Below are 17,158 nucleotides of genomic sequence, written 5' to 3'. Positions count from 1 at the left end.
CTACTTCACTTCAAAACTATCGTTATATTTGTAATCCAAAAAAACCTTAAAATGTAAATAAACGTTCAAAGTTGTTAAAACCTGTTGCAACTCTTGAGCTATTAAGTCATCATCATCACCATCATCATCATCATCAACATCATCATCATCGTCATAATCATCATCGTCATCATCATTATCATCATCATTTCATTTATTATTATTATTATTATTATTATTATTATTATTGTTATTATTATTGCTAGATTTTTCCACTCATTTAGCGTTCGATTGAGTTAATAATACAGGCATTCTACGACTATTTGCAAAGTATTGCAAAAACAGTCAGTATATCGGCATCTCTGCTGCTGACTGGGAGTGATGTTTTCCGTTAAGGCCATCGTTGTTTCTCCCCTTCGCCCTGGCGGTAGTTCGATAACACAATGTGGAGACGCAATGGTATGATGCGAATGCGCAATAATACCATGCAAAAACGCGATAACACGGTCTAAACACGACCCGAAGACGCAATATTAAGATCGAACTATAATTGTACTTTTTACCTAAGGGCGATATTATATAAATATTGCATTCCTGAGACGGTGATGTAAAAATGTTCGAGATATATGAATCTCAACCGAGGCGTCATCCGAGGTCTATATTCATATTTCAATGGGTGAACATTTTTCACATGACCCTTTCAGCAATGCAATATAGACTTTTTAATACAGCAAACATATAAAGGTCAAAACATTTACCGGAAAATCAACAAATTACGGTAGCAGTCTCGGTTCGAATGGGTCTGTTAACGAGAGGTACACCATTTACGCCCCCACCTCCCCCACCCCACTAACGGCTTAAGCAAAATTCGTTATATTAAAATTCAAGACTACAAATTCCCGACGGACCATAAAATATAACAAAACTGAATCCATGCACGGTGAGACGTTTTACAGCTGCTTTATGGAACTTAAGGACTGATCTTGTGAAAGTGTACAAAATCTAGGAAAAGATACTTTGAAGGTAAAGAACGCAATAGCAGACATTATTTGATTAAGCCCTAGCCCGAGTACTGGTGCATGAAATGTGCAACATTAATATTGGCTTAAGCAGAATTCTCTTTAAGAATGCCAATAAATTAAATGTAAAAAAAAAAATGCGTCTAAAATCCATATGACGTATTCCATATCCTTACACCCCTGCATTGTATTGCTGAATAACTCAATAGTGTTGCAATATTTCTAGTGTTTTTGGGATCAAAGAATCAAATAAAATGCTCAAGCCGGAGCCTTGGTGCGTAAGAGTGTAACGCATTCTGTTAGAGTCATGAAAAAGTGTGTGTTTTTATTTTGCTTTGTATTGCGTCCTATGCTTCCAAAGGATCGATTTATATACTCAGTGTAACATTGTATTATTATAGTAACTTGTGTGCAATTACAAATACTTCCGGTTTCATTATCTGTAAATCAGGAAGTATCAAATTTAAGCTCCATGTTTAATTGTATTTAACATTATTTTGCCACATATACAATATCTGGTACTGCCCATATAAAGAAATAACGATGACGTCACTGTGTCCAAAATGGCTGCCGTTCCATTAATTGATAATATTTAAATTGCCATATCTTTTTTGTTTGTAGTCCGATTTTCATAATTTTTCGTCAGGTTATAGCATTCATTAAGTTCTTTCTAAATATATACATTGTCAAATGTTGAATAATCCCCTTTAATTTGCAAAGTACTGTTATATACGTTCAATGTACAAGGCTTATTTGAATCTTCAGAAGACATATCGCAAGATATAATTATTGACTATTATTCACTATTGTATTAAGTACCATGCAGTATGCCTACACAACCCACACAATTTGGTTACTACCGGCGATTTAGCATGAGTTTGTGCATTTCAGTTGACCTAAAGGTAGTTCAAAATCTGTAAAATATCTCTGTATATCAACACGCTGTATATAATAAAAACAACGGGAAATGTATTTCAAAAGTCCACATCGTATACCTGATGCTGTTAACATTTGAAATTGCAGATTAAGCATATTTTTCTGAACAATTTAATTCCATAGGTACAGGTAAGTGATCAACTAATAATATGTTTTCGGCGGCCATATTGGAGGCCATCTTGATTTATGAGGTTTTCGCTCCCAATACCCCCTCCCCGTTTGGTTAGGCGATGACATCAAATAGATATAAAATGTAAAGGTGCTCGACAACATTTTGGTATATAACTTAACTTATTCTATAGATTACCATATCCGATGCATCTTTCCCCCCCCCCCCCCCCCCCCCCCCCCCCCCACACACACACACAATCTCTCCCCTTCCCTCCAACCCATTTATCCGTCACTGAGTGATACCACATACTTTCGGAGAAAGTCACTAACAAACCTAATCAAATCCTAGTTTATGTCGAGGCTTTATGTCCAAAAACTGTATTTTATTCAATATAACTGGAATGAAGACAAGCGTTCTAAAAACCGGTAAAATAGCATAGATACAGATCTTAAAATAGTATTCGACCCGAAAATACTGACGAGAAAGTGCACGTGCGAATTAATAAACTTGTCATCTCAGCGAAATTCAAAGATGAACTGACTGGGCAGCATTTTTTTCAGCGAAATCAGGTAGAGCGGGGGAGGGTATTACCGAACACTTAAGCTTAAAATTGTACTGTTCGGTAATAGATCTTTACTTTATAGTTTAGACGACTGCTTCTTGCTAAATGAAGATTGGTGATAATTTTAGTGTAATAACGTCCTAAGTATCATACATACTAAAGAGGATACGACACTGTTATATCAGGTACACTACTACTTGCATTACCGAACAAAGCTTCTAAGTCCGATTACACCTGCTTCCTTTTTCCGAACACTTTTGTATTTTCAAAGTACATCATTTATGTCTTCCAAGGCAATATATTGATTTATAATGCATAATTTTAAGCACAGAGTTTAGTACTTTTATGCTTCAAGGGAAAGAAAAATGACAATTGCTTTAGCCAAAATCTATCCCTGTTTGAAGTAAGTCACAAAAAATCTTGAAAGTAATGTAATGTTTACCTTTCAGGTTATCAGATTCACAAGCAATGACAATTTAATTACCTTCCAATCAACAAAGTCTTTAGGCCTTTATTTCATTTTTCATGTCAATATGAGATAAGGTCGTCAAAGCATTATCGAAAGTAATTCAATTCTTGAATAGTCTTACTCTTAGTATTTAGGATAGGTATTCTAGAGCTTTAGAAAAAGGAAGTGGTCAAATGATGCGAATAATGTCGATGCGGTCGACAAAACATGCACAGCATGAATTACTGTATGCCGCTTTTTCCGAACACCTTCACAACTCAGACAAATTGAATCCAGATTGATTCAAGAGTTGTTTCACATGAATTTGTACATGTCCATAAGTTACAAATTTGGTATTTTCAAGTTATTTGTTGATTGGATATCATAGTACATACTGACATCCTTGCAAGTTTGGTCACCTAAGTTTTGAGATTTCGTAAAAATCACATGGTACTAATGCCACTAATATGATCTGGTCCATTACAATTTAACTATATATGCTACCCTGTTCTTTCTAATCTTGGACAGATCTGTCGAGAAACACGGATGCAAATTAATATTGCTTTTACGTGTACATTTTAATAAAATCTTGAAAAAAAGTGATCGGAATTACAAGCACCTTCGACAATACCCGTCTACCTTGATAGTTTCTCTCCGTTCCTTTTAGTATGTTTCTCGATTCAAAATACGTTATTTTACGCTAAGAACATACCGTTACGCTACAAACGATAAAACTAAAGTGGAACTTTGTTATTGTGCGTCACTGAAACGTAATGACGTCACTTCTGCTTACGGACGTTAATTTCCCGCGCTTTGTGTACATACTCTACTTTAAGAAAGAGTGCTACAATGAAAGTATTTCTATTTGCTTTATTTATTCTATTATTTGTAAAATATATGCAAGAAAAATAATTTGTCAGAATAAAAAGCTTATATGTATACGATATGCAAGAAAGATCATCAGTCATGTGTTTACGAATCGGATAGAAATGACCGTCCCTCGGCCACCTGCGCATGGGCGGTAACTCGGCAAGCCTCGTTAACGCCCAATGCGCAGGTGTCCTCGGGACGTATATTTCTATCCAATTCGTAAACATTTGACAGATATTATTATTTTTTTATCTTCAGATTATGGCCAGTTATTATACTTATCTGATAAAGAAGTTGCGGCTTCAATACGTGTACCCGTACTTCTAGTGTCATTAGTATGTCGGCTGCTTTCAACATAAATCGAGTTACTCCCTACAACGCGTACATAATCAGTTTTGCTGGTTTTGCATGGATTAGCAAATAATGTACTTTGAATTTAAATATTTTTATTTCATTTAAGAACTGGCCCCGGTTTCACAAAAAAACTTAAGTCTGTTGTAATGACTTAAACTCAATAGTGTACTCATCTTTTGACTTAAGTTGAGTAATTATTTGAGATGCGTTTCACGAACATTTTATTGACTCAACTCAAATCTCAAAGCTTGAGTTGAGTCTGTTAATTTGAGACAGCTCTAAGGCTTCCTCAAATCTATAATTATTACTCAAATATGGCGGATTTTGTTAACACGCTTAGAGCTGCATCGCCGATGTGAGTGGATCCTGACATGATAAACACGTTACAAGTCCTATCTAGGTGTGAAAACAGGGAGTGCGATAGGTGCCAACAGGAATTCGTAGGATCAAAAGTCTTTTTTGCTAAATATCATCATCATAATGCGTTGAATCGTCCAATATCTCGTCTCCCCGCTCCCCCACCCCACCCCCGGTCCGCCCCCTCTCCACCAAACACCATCTCTCAGGACTGATTACGCTCCATTGTGACAGCGAGCTCATTACATGTAGACATCCGTGGAGTTCGTCAGTGTCAGGGCTATTGCTAGAACAACAGCAGCTAGACACATTTCCTTGGAGCGAAAATGCAAGAAACACACGCACTCGGTGACTTCAACAATATCCAGATACACGATTGGTCTATAGCGTTTCCAATGTAAACATTTACAACTTGTTTACCCAAATCTACCGTAATGACCCACATGTGTTTTTATGTACAGTAATATCGGATGTATCTTAACGTGTCCGGACTTACATATAAATCTTGCCTTGCTATTGAGAACGTTACCGTAAGTGCATATATGGCCGGTTTTTGATCATGTGTTACGTAATTGTAGCTATTTCTACCCGTTTTCAAAAATGTAGTCTAATTTTATAAGTTTAGGTAAATTATCAAATGTGTTTTATCAAAAAATGAGTTGAAAAATTTGGTCGGTATTCCATCATCGCTGTCAGTAGTTTTCAATGTGCTTTCAACAAGTAGTGCAATGTCAAAAGTTAATTATTTTTAATGATATCCAATAACACAATTAGGCTTACATGTCGGATATTCCATGAAATGCAGTCCAGAATTTTTGGGCTTTTTTAGTACTTCTCTAAATCGTAAACTATTTCATTGCTAATATCAAACTGCATGCTTTTTTTATTTGTCCACACATTCGTCAATCACTTATATATAGCACTAGTACATATGGGCCTATATTTGAGCGAGGTTTGCAACATTTTGTTCTATATGCTCGCCAAATGTATGTAGACCTACATACAAGATTTTTTTCTTTTAGTGTGATGTCACCTTTGTGATAAGCTAATAAGTCAATGTTATGTATCTGTTATAGAAAAAAACTATTAACAAAGTATACATGTTCATTATCTATGTGTACCAAGTAGGCATTTCATGTAAATATGGATATAGAACTCGTCCAAGTGATCTTATATCACTAACGTATTTATCCAAAAGTTGAAGCAGTCTCCATTTTCCGGGAGAGGTGCATTTCATGAATACTTGCTCCAACATTTTAGCTCGACTATTTGAAAAAGCTATATATTGTACTCTCCGGCGTCGTCATGAACATGTTAAAATTTTATCGAAATTTTCCCAATTTCACTATATGCATGATTATCTTCTTTACCACTGCTCACTACTTCACGTAAGGATTGGTCTTGGCAAGGGGGCGACTTTTTCAACTGGTTTAAGGTTAGGCACCCCAAATATCAAGGTCAGTGTGATGTGTGTAAAACAGAGTAGGGTGTACTAATAGTTAGTGTGGAATATGTAACAAAAAATGTGAACGAAAATCATGAATGGTGGTTAATGGGGATTGGATACAAGTGAAAGTGAGAAATATGTTGTTGTTTTTTGAAGGGGAGGTGGGGGTGGATATGAGGAAATCTAAAGAATAATCAGTTTCTTTTTCTAGGGTGGGGTATGAGGGCTTCATTGAAACAATATAAGTAAATTTAAAATAAGAAAAAATGGTGGGATGGAGGTATATTGTCCGGTTACGATATAAGACGTAGGTGTGGAATATGTAAAACATATTTTGTTGCGATTGTGGTAGTAGCAGATGGGTGCAATTTGGTGGGACAGAGGTATGTGGGGATATGAGGTTTCTGATAAACAAAAAAGAGATATAAGATATTTGTTAAAATTTTATTGACAACTCACATGACTTGTTTGAAATTTTATTACATTTTTCTTCATAATTATAGATGTACAGGAACAGAATATTTATCAATTTTTTTTTTTCAATTTCAAAATATATAAGAATGTTATTATATGTATTTTAACATAATGAGTTAAAAGAATTATATATAAATGTATAGAATTGATAAACTAGTAAATTTCGTTATAAGCAAAAGAGATCATTTTAAAACTTAATCTAGAGATCACTTTCAGACAATGTCTGCTTCATTTATGCAATTTCTGAACAGAACACTGGCATAAAACCACATTTTCAGCCTTAAGTACAACCACTAGTAAAGTATTTATATACGCTTTCTATACACCAAGTTTGGTGACAATATTGATAATTAAGAAAAGTGTACTTAGTTTAAAAGCTGCAAAGGAAGCTATGGTTCTTACTCCTTACTAATTTAATGATAATTAAGACAAGTGTTACTGTGTATAAAGTTTAAAAGCTGTAACATTTTTAGTATTTGAAAAGTGAATCTAAACTAAAAATTTAACAAAAAAAATACATAAAGACCACAAAGGGTCATAACAAAATTCATCCACCTCATACTAACAAAATGCATGTCTGAGTAATGATTCTTGGTCTATTTACTCGCATAATGAGAAACAAATGTACAAATCTCTGATAGTATTAAATTAAAGTAGATCCAAACAATATTTTCAACAAAAAAAATCCCGAGTAAAAAAAGAGCCTAATATCAAAACAGAGTTATGGAACTTACACAGTGTTTGTCATGTCATCACAATTAACATGTGTGAAATTCAAATCATTCCCAGTAACGGTTACTAGATCTATACCAGCTTATTACAAAAACGTTACCAAACATTGCTACCTTGACCTTTGAGATAAGGGTCTGGGTTCTGCACATGACACCCTGAATATTTATAATATACTTCATGATCCATCCCGGGGACAATTACACTATTGTACAAATTTATATTACATTCTTTTCAGGGGAAATAAATATTTGATCACAACGCTAAAATGCGCACACAAATGTAGATACATATTATACCCTCGTTTTCAAATGGGAAAACTGATCACTTTAATTTATTGTTGTTTTTTTTATTTTTCTAACAGAAATAGCTGTTGGTCTTTGCTTTTCTTTTACTTAATGTCCTCTATTTCAAACAGCATCTTTTTCTTTCCAGAGCATAAACATCGTCCTTTTTATCATCTTTGATCTGTTTTGTAGACTTCTGTTTTCTCAATCTGTTCAGAAAAGGTCTTTGATCCGAGTCTATAAAGTTAAATGAAAATGTATGAATGTGTTATCTTACACAATTGTTGTCTACTGAATCATCGGATATGATGTAATTTTCTTGCCTACCTAGCGGGGGAAAGTATACATTTGTTCGGGCATATGCAAGGGATAGATTTTTCTATCTTTCCCTAAGTCTCCAAAATAAGGCAATCTTGAATGGAGTGAGTGATGAATATCACATCATATCCAATGGCTCAACAGACTGCAATTGTTTTATTAAAGTAACATTATCAGATCTGCCTGATCTAGCTTTTGTATATTTCTCCGCTTCTATTTTTCATCAATGATAATAAAATCAACTGACAATTGCTGGCATATCTTTCTATGTATAACATAATGCTTCAAGAAACAAGAGCTGTCCGTAAGACAGCGCACTCCACTATTCGGCGATTTGACTGTAAAATGAATTTATGTCTCATGTCATATCAGATGATGATTATAAGGAAATATCTTTAATTTCAAGTCATTATCTTGCCTAGTACCAAAGATATGTCTATAAACGAAGCTTTCGAAAAAATTCAACATGAAAATAATTCCAAGTATAACAACCTGGTGACCTTGACCTTGGGTATAATGGGTCCAGCCCCTGCACATACTTTGTTTGTATGCTGGACAATGTTTATGTGAGTTTACAGTAAGATATAAGCAATAGTAACAAAAATATGACAGAAAAACAAAGGTTGCCGAAAAACTTTAACCTTAAAAATAATGTAAGTATAACACCTTGGTGACCTTGACCTTGGGTATAATAGGCCTAGCCCCTGCGCATACTCTGTTTGTATGCTGGACAATGTTAATGTGAGCTTACAGTAAGATTTAAGCAACAGTAACAAAAATATGACAGAAAAACAAAGGTTGCTGAAAAACTTTAACCTTAAAAATAATGTAAGTATAACACCTTGGTGACCTTGACCTTGGGTATAATGGGCCCAGCCGCTGCACATACTTTGTTTGTGTGCTGGACAATGTTTATGTGAACACACAGTAAGATATAAGCGATAGTAACAAAGATATGACAGAAAAACAAAGGTTGCCGAAAAACTTTAACCTTAAAAATAATGTAAGTATAACACCTTGGTGACCTTGACCTTGGGTATAATAGGCCTAGCCCCTGCGCATACTCTGTTTGTATGCTGGACAATGTTAATGTGAGCTTACAGTAAGATTTAAGCAACAGTAACAAAAATATGACAGAAAAACCAAGGTTGCCGAAAAACTTTAACCTTAAAAATAACCCAAGTATAACACCTTGGTGACCCTGACCTTAGGTATAATGGGTCCAGCCCCTGCACATACTTTGTTTGTACGCTGGACAATGTTTATGTGAACTTACAGTAAGTTATAAGCAATAGTCACAAAGATATGACAGAAAAACAAAGGTTGCCGAAAAACTTTAACCTTAAAAATAACTTTGGTATAACACCTTCGTGACCTTGACCTTGGGTATAATGGGACCAGCCCCTGCAAATACTTTGTTTGCATGCTGAACAATGTAAATGTGAAGTTACAGTAAGATATAAGCAATAGTAACAAAGAAAGACAAAGACTGCCGAAAAACTTTAACCAAGAAAGCTCATGTTAACGCCGGGGCGGGTAGAATAGCACCCCTGTTCTCCGAATAGTGGAGCTAAAATGTTAAATAAATAATGATATTCAACAATGTTAAAATCACTGAGATCCAAACTGCAGACCAACCTCCTGGTTATGTTTTTAACATTTTATGACATGTGCAATTCTTGTTAAGCATGAAATAAATCTAGGTTGTACACAGTAGGAGTTAACACTGGTGTTCTTACCATTTACTTTTTCTTCTACTTCTCAAACTGACAACAATATTATCCCCTCCACCACCAATCAATGGAAAAATTCATAATTTTTTGTTGTTGTTGCTGAAATAAAATTAAAAAAATAATGCTTTTGAAGTTCATATTTTAAATAATTTAATCACAAGAATGAAAAATAGTTTCATAAAACTGTACCATAAAGGGAGGTAATCAGAAAGAACAGATTGAGCAACACTTTCTCCTATGTCAATCAATATTCAAACCTACATGGGAACACTTATCTAAAATTGGATTTAAAAAGAACTAATGTATAACATGCTCACAGCTAACAAGAGGGCCACGATGGCCCTAGATCGCTCACCTGACTTTCACAGATTGACTTAAAACTAAACACAACGCTTTTCAAAGTTTTCCATACAGCCAAACAGGGAAAACTGGTGACTATTTTAATCTAGGATATCCAGTTTCAAATTTGACCTAGAGTTTAATGAAAATCAAACATAGAATGTGGCCTCTAGATTGTTCACAAGGTTTTTATATGCTTTAACATTGGGAGCTAGTTTTTTTTACCTCAGATAATCTCGTTTCATCTTAACCTATATACAAAGTGACCCATATTCTGATAAAAATATATAATGAATATATCAAATGAAAAACGTGACCTCTAGAGTGTTAACAATATTATTCTATGATTTGACCTAGTGACATAGCTTCTAAGTCATGTAAGCCAGTTACAAAAGTTACTTAGATTTCATAGAGACACATAGTCTGGCAAAGTTTTAACTAGTGACCTAGTTTTTGACCCCATGTAACCCAATTTGGTACTGACCTAGACTTCACAGAGATAAATATTATGAAAAAAATGTATGATGATCAAGAGGAAAATGTGGCCTATATAGTGTTAAAAAGGTTTTTTCTGTGATTTGTCCCAGTAACATAGTTTAATACCTCAGGTATTTAAGTTTTGAAACTGACCTAGATTTCATAGAGACAAACATTTTTGCGAAGTTTTATGTAGATCAAGAAGAAAATGTGGCCCCTACAGAGTTAACAAGTTTTTCTATGATTTGACCTAATGATCTAGCTTTTGACTACAAATAACCAAGTTTCAAAGGGTGAAACCTGACCTAGGTTTTAGGAGACAAATGTTCTGACAAAGTCCTATGAAGATGAGGTAGACAATGTGGCCTTAAGTATTTACAAGATTTCCTATTAACTGACCTAGTAATCTAGTTTTTCACACAGATGACCCAGCAACAAACATGTCAGTGATTTTATTAGACTGTTGAAGACGGACGATGACAAACACAGAGTGATAACAATATCTCACCTTGAGCATTTTGTGCTCAGGGGAGCTAATATTAAATAGGATTTGAAAGTCCTGATAATATGCGCATATCAACTTCATATTGATGCTGTATACCAAGTTTCATCTAAATTTGATGGAAATAGTGATAGCAGAGTACACAAGGAATTGTGACAGACAGTCTTATAGTTTATACATTATATACACCTCCCATGTCTTTGACACCAGGGCTATTAAACTGAATCATTCATTGTCTTAGTATATAAATAAAATTTAATTTTCATTCAATAAAATGGAAGATTAAATTTTTAAAACTTAAATTCATAAAGCCTAATTATAGGCTAGAGTGTTTATTGAATCTACAATTTATTTCAGTAGCAATACCTGTCAATTATATTATTTCCTTATACCACTTCTGCCATATGCACAGTATAACGAAACAGAGCTGGGTTGGAAGTACTCCTTTCTTTACAGAAACTTCTTTGGTTGGGGTAGCTGGTAGACCTAAATTCAATAAATATTGATTTTAAAATCATACATGTTACATAATCTTTGAAAATCAGTCTTTTTTACAGATCAGTTAATATGAAATATGAAATAAAAACAAAGAGTCCTTGTGTGGAGTTGATTAGCACAAGGGGTAAGTCCTTATATATCTTTATATACTTCTGCATGAAAAATAATTTTGTATGGGATTATTTCTATCTACCAAAACAATGGCCTGTTTTGCAGCATACCAGTTTTCAGCCCAACCATTTTAGGAATCATTGTAAATATATAAAAACAATGGTTCTATCTAACAGTAATATTACACTTTAACTAGAAAATCAGCTATATTCATGTTGAGAATTGTTTAAATTTTTGCCATCCAATGTGCAGAAATTCTATTTTATGAAAGAAAGGGAAGTATAGCAAGAATTGTTGTTTCATGTGTGTTTACATTATTTGAAGTGGCAACTTACCTATAATAGAGTCTGTGCCATCATTGAAACCCTTCCTCTCAGTCTGTCTTTTTTTTGTTTTTCAAGAAGGTAATTTATGATGGGGTTAATGTCACTCTTGGACAACCAGCAGTCTTATTTTCCATTGCTATATAGTAAAAAAAGAACTGATATTTGATATTTTCATCAATGAATACTACAAGTATTAAAACTATTGATCTTGTTAGGTATCTTAATTAAAGTACTGTAGTATCAGTGAAGACTTGTGCAATGTTTTATCGATTTAAGCAATTATTACACATCAGAGACATACCACATCAAATGCTGATGCTGAGAAAAACTGCAGGTTTTCATTTTCATTTAACCCATCTTTTCAGATACGAAGTTTGCAGTTAATAGCCCATAAACAGTCGTAATACATTTTTAAGTAATAATGATCTTGTCACTATCACACTTCTGTAGAAACAACTTTTGTTGCTTAGTCAACATTTTCTCCCCCCTTGAGAACAAGCAAATACTGCTGTTTAAGTTAGGCAAGGATATTTACCACTTTTGGTTCAGTGTAGAAAACCAGTAAGTTTAGATTATTAAGTAATATAATTCAGTCTTTATCAACTGCAAATTTTTATCCAGTTTATTTTGTGGGTGTTTTATATGGCAGAGAATGACTTTCACAATATCTACATACACCCATTACATTCAAACAAATCCAGTAAAAGATTGCTTGAATTATTAGCTTGACTCATATTTCATAAAAACAAAATGGATAGAGTTAAATTTACAAATGTAGTAAGTAAATATGCTGAATTACATAAACTGAAAGAAGTCAATGGGACTAACCTGTATTTTGACTGTCATTTTTGATGTTCTCAAACATCTTCTTAATTTCAGTTGATGTGCAGAGAAGAAGCTTCTTCAGATCTATAAAATTAAATCAAATAAATAATATAAAGTATAAGCAAGTATCCAATAATTTCAAAACCAAAAATTTCACTTTAATACTTCAAGTGTCTAAATAGTTAATAGCAAACTGTTACCGGTTTAGCTGATTTAGTGATAACTTGTCAATAAATTGCTTATGTAAAATGCTAGGTGAAAATCTAATTCAATATCTAGGTAATGAATATCCACAGGGATTGTTCTGAATAAATTTTATTATCACTGTCAATCCAAGGTTTTTAAAAAGTCACATTCACAATATTTACATTGTGCATATATTGCAATTCTTCTTGCTAACAAGTATGTGAAATGGAATCACAGATTAAAAATACTTTCTGATAGCGATATTAAAACAGACTGATATGCAACAGAAATTTTAAACACAGAAATTCAAAATTACTTTGTCCTACAACACAGGGCAAACAGGACCATAGACTGCAACTTCATTTCCCCAAGTCCACCTTTCAGTTCCCTGTAAAAATAAATGACACAAAAACATTTTAATTCATATATATGTATTGGTTTATTACACTTTTATAATTTATGTTAATTTTTTGGTAAATATCAAATGGCAAATCTATTTTTAAAAATAGTTCTCACTTGTGTTGGAGATATGAAACTCTACCTGCGATTTCCGTTAGTCACCGTTATTTATTTTAGCAGTAAAACGAATTCATCAAATTATGAGCATAATCCAAATTTAAAATACTAAAGAAAAGCTTAATTTTATTTATTATTTTAATCATTCAATCCTGAGAAAAACAAGAAATTGATGAAAGATCCATTATTATGCACAAATGACTTAATTATTTTTAATAATTCATCAAATTCGCAATAGTGTTTTTCTCCGGGTTAAAGGATTACAAATTTTTTCAATGTTTTTAATACCATGAAAAAAAAAACTAGATCTATACAAAGAGCTCTGAATTTGGCTACCCCTATCAGGCCTCAGTCCGCTTGTCAATACATGCCATCAGCTGTTTAGATGGAATAGAAGCTATGACTAGAAAAAAACGACAGCAATATTTTGAAATCAACACATGTTTTGCTAGATAAATGAAAGTTTCCTCTCTGCAAACACTATTCATATTGATTACTGGGCCTCTAGACAGTCCTAAAAGGGTTGTGTAGGGGTACGATAACTTCCGGACCTCTAGACGGTTACTCAACCCCTAGCCACTGCCTAAGGCTAAATTCATCCGGTTACCGGATCCCTAGTCCAACTAATTTGACGTGATCCTAGGAAATATTGAGATTTTTTTTTTCCATATGGGCAATATCCCCACTCGCGTCAAACACTCAAAGGATCAAAATAGTTGAAGCAACTTCCGATGAAATTTTCATCGCTGCCGACGCTTTACATGCTATAGGTTTGAATACCGATTATGTCACGAACTGGCCATAAAATCAAATAATACTTACATGTATAGAAAGGGGATTCAATTCCTCATTGATTTATGTAAAAATTATCAAATAATATCCAAAATTACGAATTTTATGGTGATTTAAACCTATGTATGTACTGTACACGATTAACATTTATCGTGTCTACACGCCAATATGCGAAAGTGATAAAACCAATAACTTTACACGACCGTGTACTGTGATTTATCCTCTATTATTTTGGTCCTTCAAAGTTTTGACGTTTAGATTGCCCCGTCACAAATATAAAACAATCTAACTCGAATTATTTTGACTAGACGCTTTACATGATATAGGTTTAATTGCCGATTATTTCACGAATTGGCATAAATTCAAATAAAACTTACATGTATTGAAAGGGGATTCAATTCCTCATTGATTTATGCCAAAATTACCAAATAATATCCAAAATTACGAATTTTCTGGTGATTTAAACCTATGTATGTAGCCTGCTGTACACAATTAACATTTACCCTGTCTACAGAAGACTACACGCCAATACTCGCAAGCGATAAAACCAATATCTTTAAATGACTGTGTACTGTGATTTATCTTCCATTATTTTCGTCTTTCAAAGTTTGACGTTTTGATTGCCCGTCACAAATATAAAACAATCTGAACGTCGAATTATTTTGACTAACCGGATCCCCAGCCACTGCCAATAATGACATCAATGTAATCTAAAGTATGGGGTCACAATCATAGCAATAATGTTACAAATAATCAGTACCTGATGATGTGATCTGATAATGTTGTGTTTTTTTATCGAATTCATCCATACCGAAAATTATACATGAAAACTAACACAGGAAATGACGACAAGAGATAAAACTGTGTTCCCCGTACGTTACCGTATCGATTTTTCCGAAGTATTCTTAATTCTCTTATAGATGTATTTTAATTATTTTAAATATCCTGATACTGATAGTGATAACAAACTATGCACATTCAAAGAAGACTCTTTTGGCACATTCAATGATTCATAGCATTTTACAGAAACAGCTGATATACTCACGCATAACTGGTCGGCTATATCATGCTTCCTTCGCCCCTTGCGAAGCACCGTACGTAACATACTAGTATCACTCAGCGATGATCAGGATCTACGGGTACCGCTTTTGTTGTTTTGTGCAACGATATTTGACGGAGATGGTCGGTGTATTTTAGTAATTTTACTTCTTTTCTTCCTTCTGTTGCGCGAGGTCTGAAGAGCTATCGGAATTGTAGCTTATATCATTAAGAATATTGAAAGATTTGAGTCGAAAGTTTTCACTCAACTGAGCAATAACTTAAGATTTTTTGTGAAACGCTCTCAAACATAATCACTCAGCTGAGTCGTTTATCAGACTTAAGTTATAACTTGAGTTGAAATATGAGTAAAAACTTAAGTTTTTTTGTGAAACCGGGGCCTGGTTCTTGAAACAACACGACGGCACATCTCCCACGTTCAATATAAAGACATAAAATGCACTTTGTCCGTTCAATAGAACTGGGGACGAACTTTCAAATTGTCCTGGGCCCCCCTCGTTTACATAGCACCAGCCAGATTCATACCAAAAAACGTCCAAAAGTTTATGGAACTATTTCCTTCGGAAGTGGCACAAGTGCTGACAAATGTTGTTCATACGTGACAAGATAAATAACGAATAATTCCACGGCTTACCAAGAATGAAAATTTGGAATAATCGACTCACCATTCTGTACCGAGACTTACCTTATGATTTGTCAATCGCACGAGTTTGTCGTGATAACCACTCATGCGAACCCCCGTTAGACATGCAGATAGATCCTATTAGAAATGTATGTTTTGTTATAGTTTATGAAAATTGTAATTACATCCCTTTAACACGAAAGTATTCAAACATTCGAATATTTGTTTTCATTTTATTGTAACTTCTAAATTTACATTTGCATTTGACAGATATTGGAATAATTCAATAATAAGAACCAAAATATTATATCCTATCAACCTTGGTTGCACAGAGATCGGCCAAGGGAGGTGGCAATTATTTTGCAAACTTGCATTTCTGATGTTCTTATATTGAATATAGTCAGGCAAAATACCTTTATCACATAATAATTGCTCCTGACGATTCCATCAGAAAAGGCTTAATTATTGGTCTTGACTTTCGTGAAATGGGCTATTGAAGCTCTGTGCTGTATGTATCTAAGATAATATAGATTATAAAGCTTTGACATCGAATTCAGACAGTATAAGCAGGATCATTGCTCTTGCATTTGACAAAATGGCATTCATTATTCATAATAAAATAGTTGCCACATTTTAGCAGAATCAAAGTATTGCATGAATTTATATTTGTGAGTTGCAGTCATTTCTGTTGATTAAAAAAAATCAGAACAAATATGGCTGAACTCACAGATACGTACCATAAGCATGGCAATTGATTTTAACGGACTAGGCCTACTGTAATTTCAGCAGATTCCCTGTATCAAATCTGTAAATTCATATGTTTAAAATATCATTATGTAACTTTATAGCTTTTTACAGACCATATGTATTTCTACAACTTTCTTAGATCTGTATATTATTTTGAAATGTGCGATTAAAATGTAGATCTAAAAAATATCCCGCATGTTTAATAAAAAAAACTATGGATCAATGTAAGGGGAACAACTAGGTAGATCCTATTTTATGCACGACGCGTAGTATTCTCCTTTCATAAGTTTGAATATTGATCACGATCCACCCCTTTTTTTATTTCGTTTGATGACGACCTACTTCGAAGAATAAGACAGGTATATACAAACACATGTTGCCTGTGTTTATCAAAAGTAATAATTATGACAAATTATGTCTTGAATCTGGAACAGAACGTGCATTACACTGAATTACTATTGCGTCATTTTTGTGAAGAGAAGCATGTATCCTCAAATATGTCACACCAGTTATGTGTTTAACATTAAATACAT

The 17,158-nt window shown here is 33.8% G+C and overlaps 1 long non-coding RNA gene across 4 annotated transcripts; it reads right to left on the bottom strand.

Annotated features, from left to right (window-relative positions):
* Window positions 1-6,512: 6,512 nt before the first annotated feature.
* Window positions 6,513-15,619, bottom strand: LOC123527304 (uncharacterized). Of its 4 annotated transcripts, none has more exons than XR_008372057.1 (7): window positions 15,243-15,619; window positions 13,206-13,277; window positions 12,707-12,787; window positions 11,888-12,014; window positions 11,310-11,429; window positions 9,632-9,724; window positions 6,513-7,811 (listed from the first exon to the last, which is right to left on the bottom strand). It is a non-coding gene; the product is annotated as an uncharacterized LOC123527304 (long non-coding RNA). The 4 variants fall into 4 exon arrangements; XR_008372056.1 differs by lacking the exon at window positions 15,243-15,619 and adding an exon at window positions 14,958-15,224; XR_008372058.1 differs by lacking the exon at window positions 15,243-15,619 and adding an exon at window positions 14,575-14,929.
* Window positions 15,620-17,158: the final 1,539 nt, after the last annotated feature.

Source organism: Mercenaria mercenaria, chromosome 8 (genome assembly GCF_021730395.1).
Source record: "Mercenaria mercenaria strain notata chromosome 8, MADL_Memer_1, whole genome shotgun sequence".
NCBI lineage: Eukaryota > Metazoa > Mollusca > Bivalvia > Venerida > Veneridae > Mercenaria > Mercenaria mercenaria.
The sequence above is the reverse complement of the archived record's forward strand: the minus strand, read 5'-3'. Positions and strand labels throughout refer to the sequence as shown.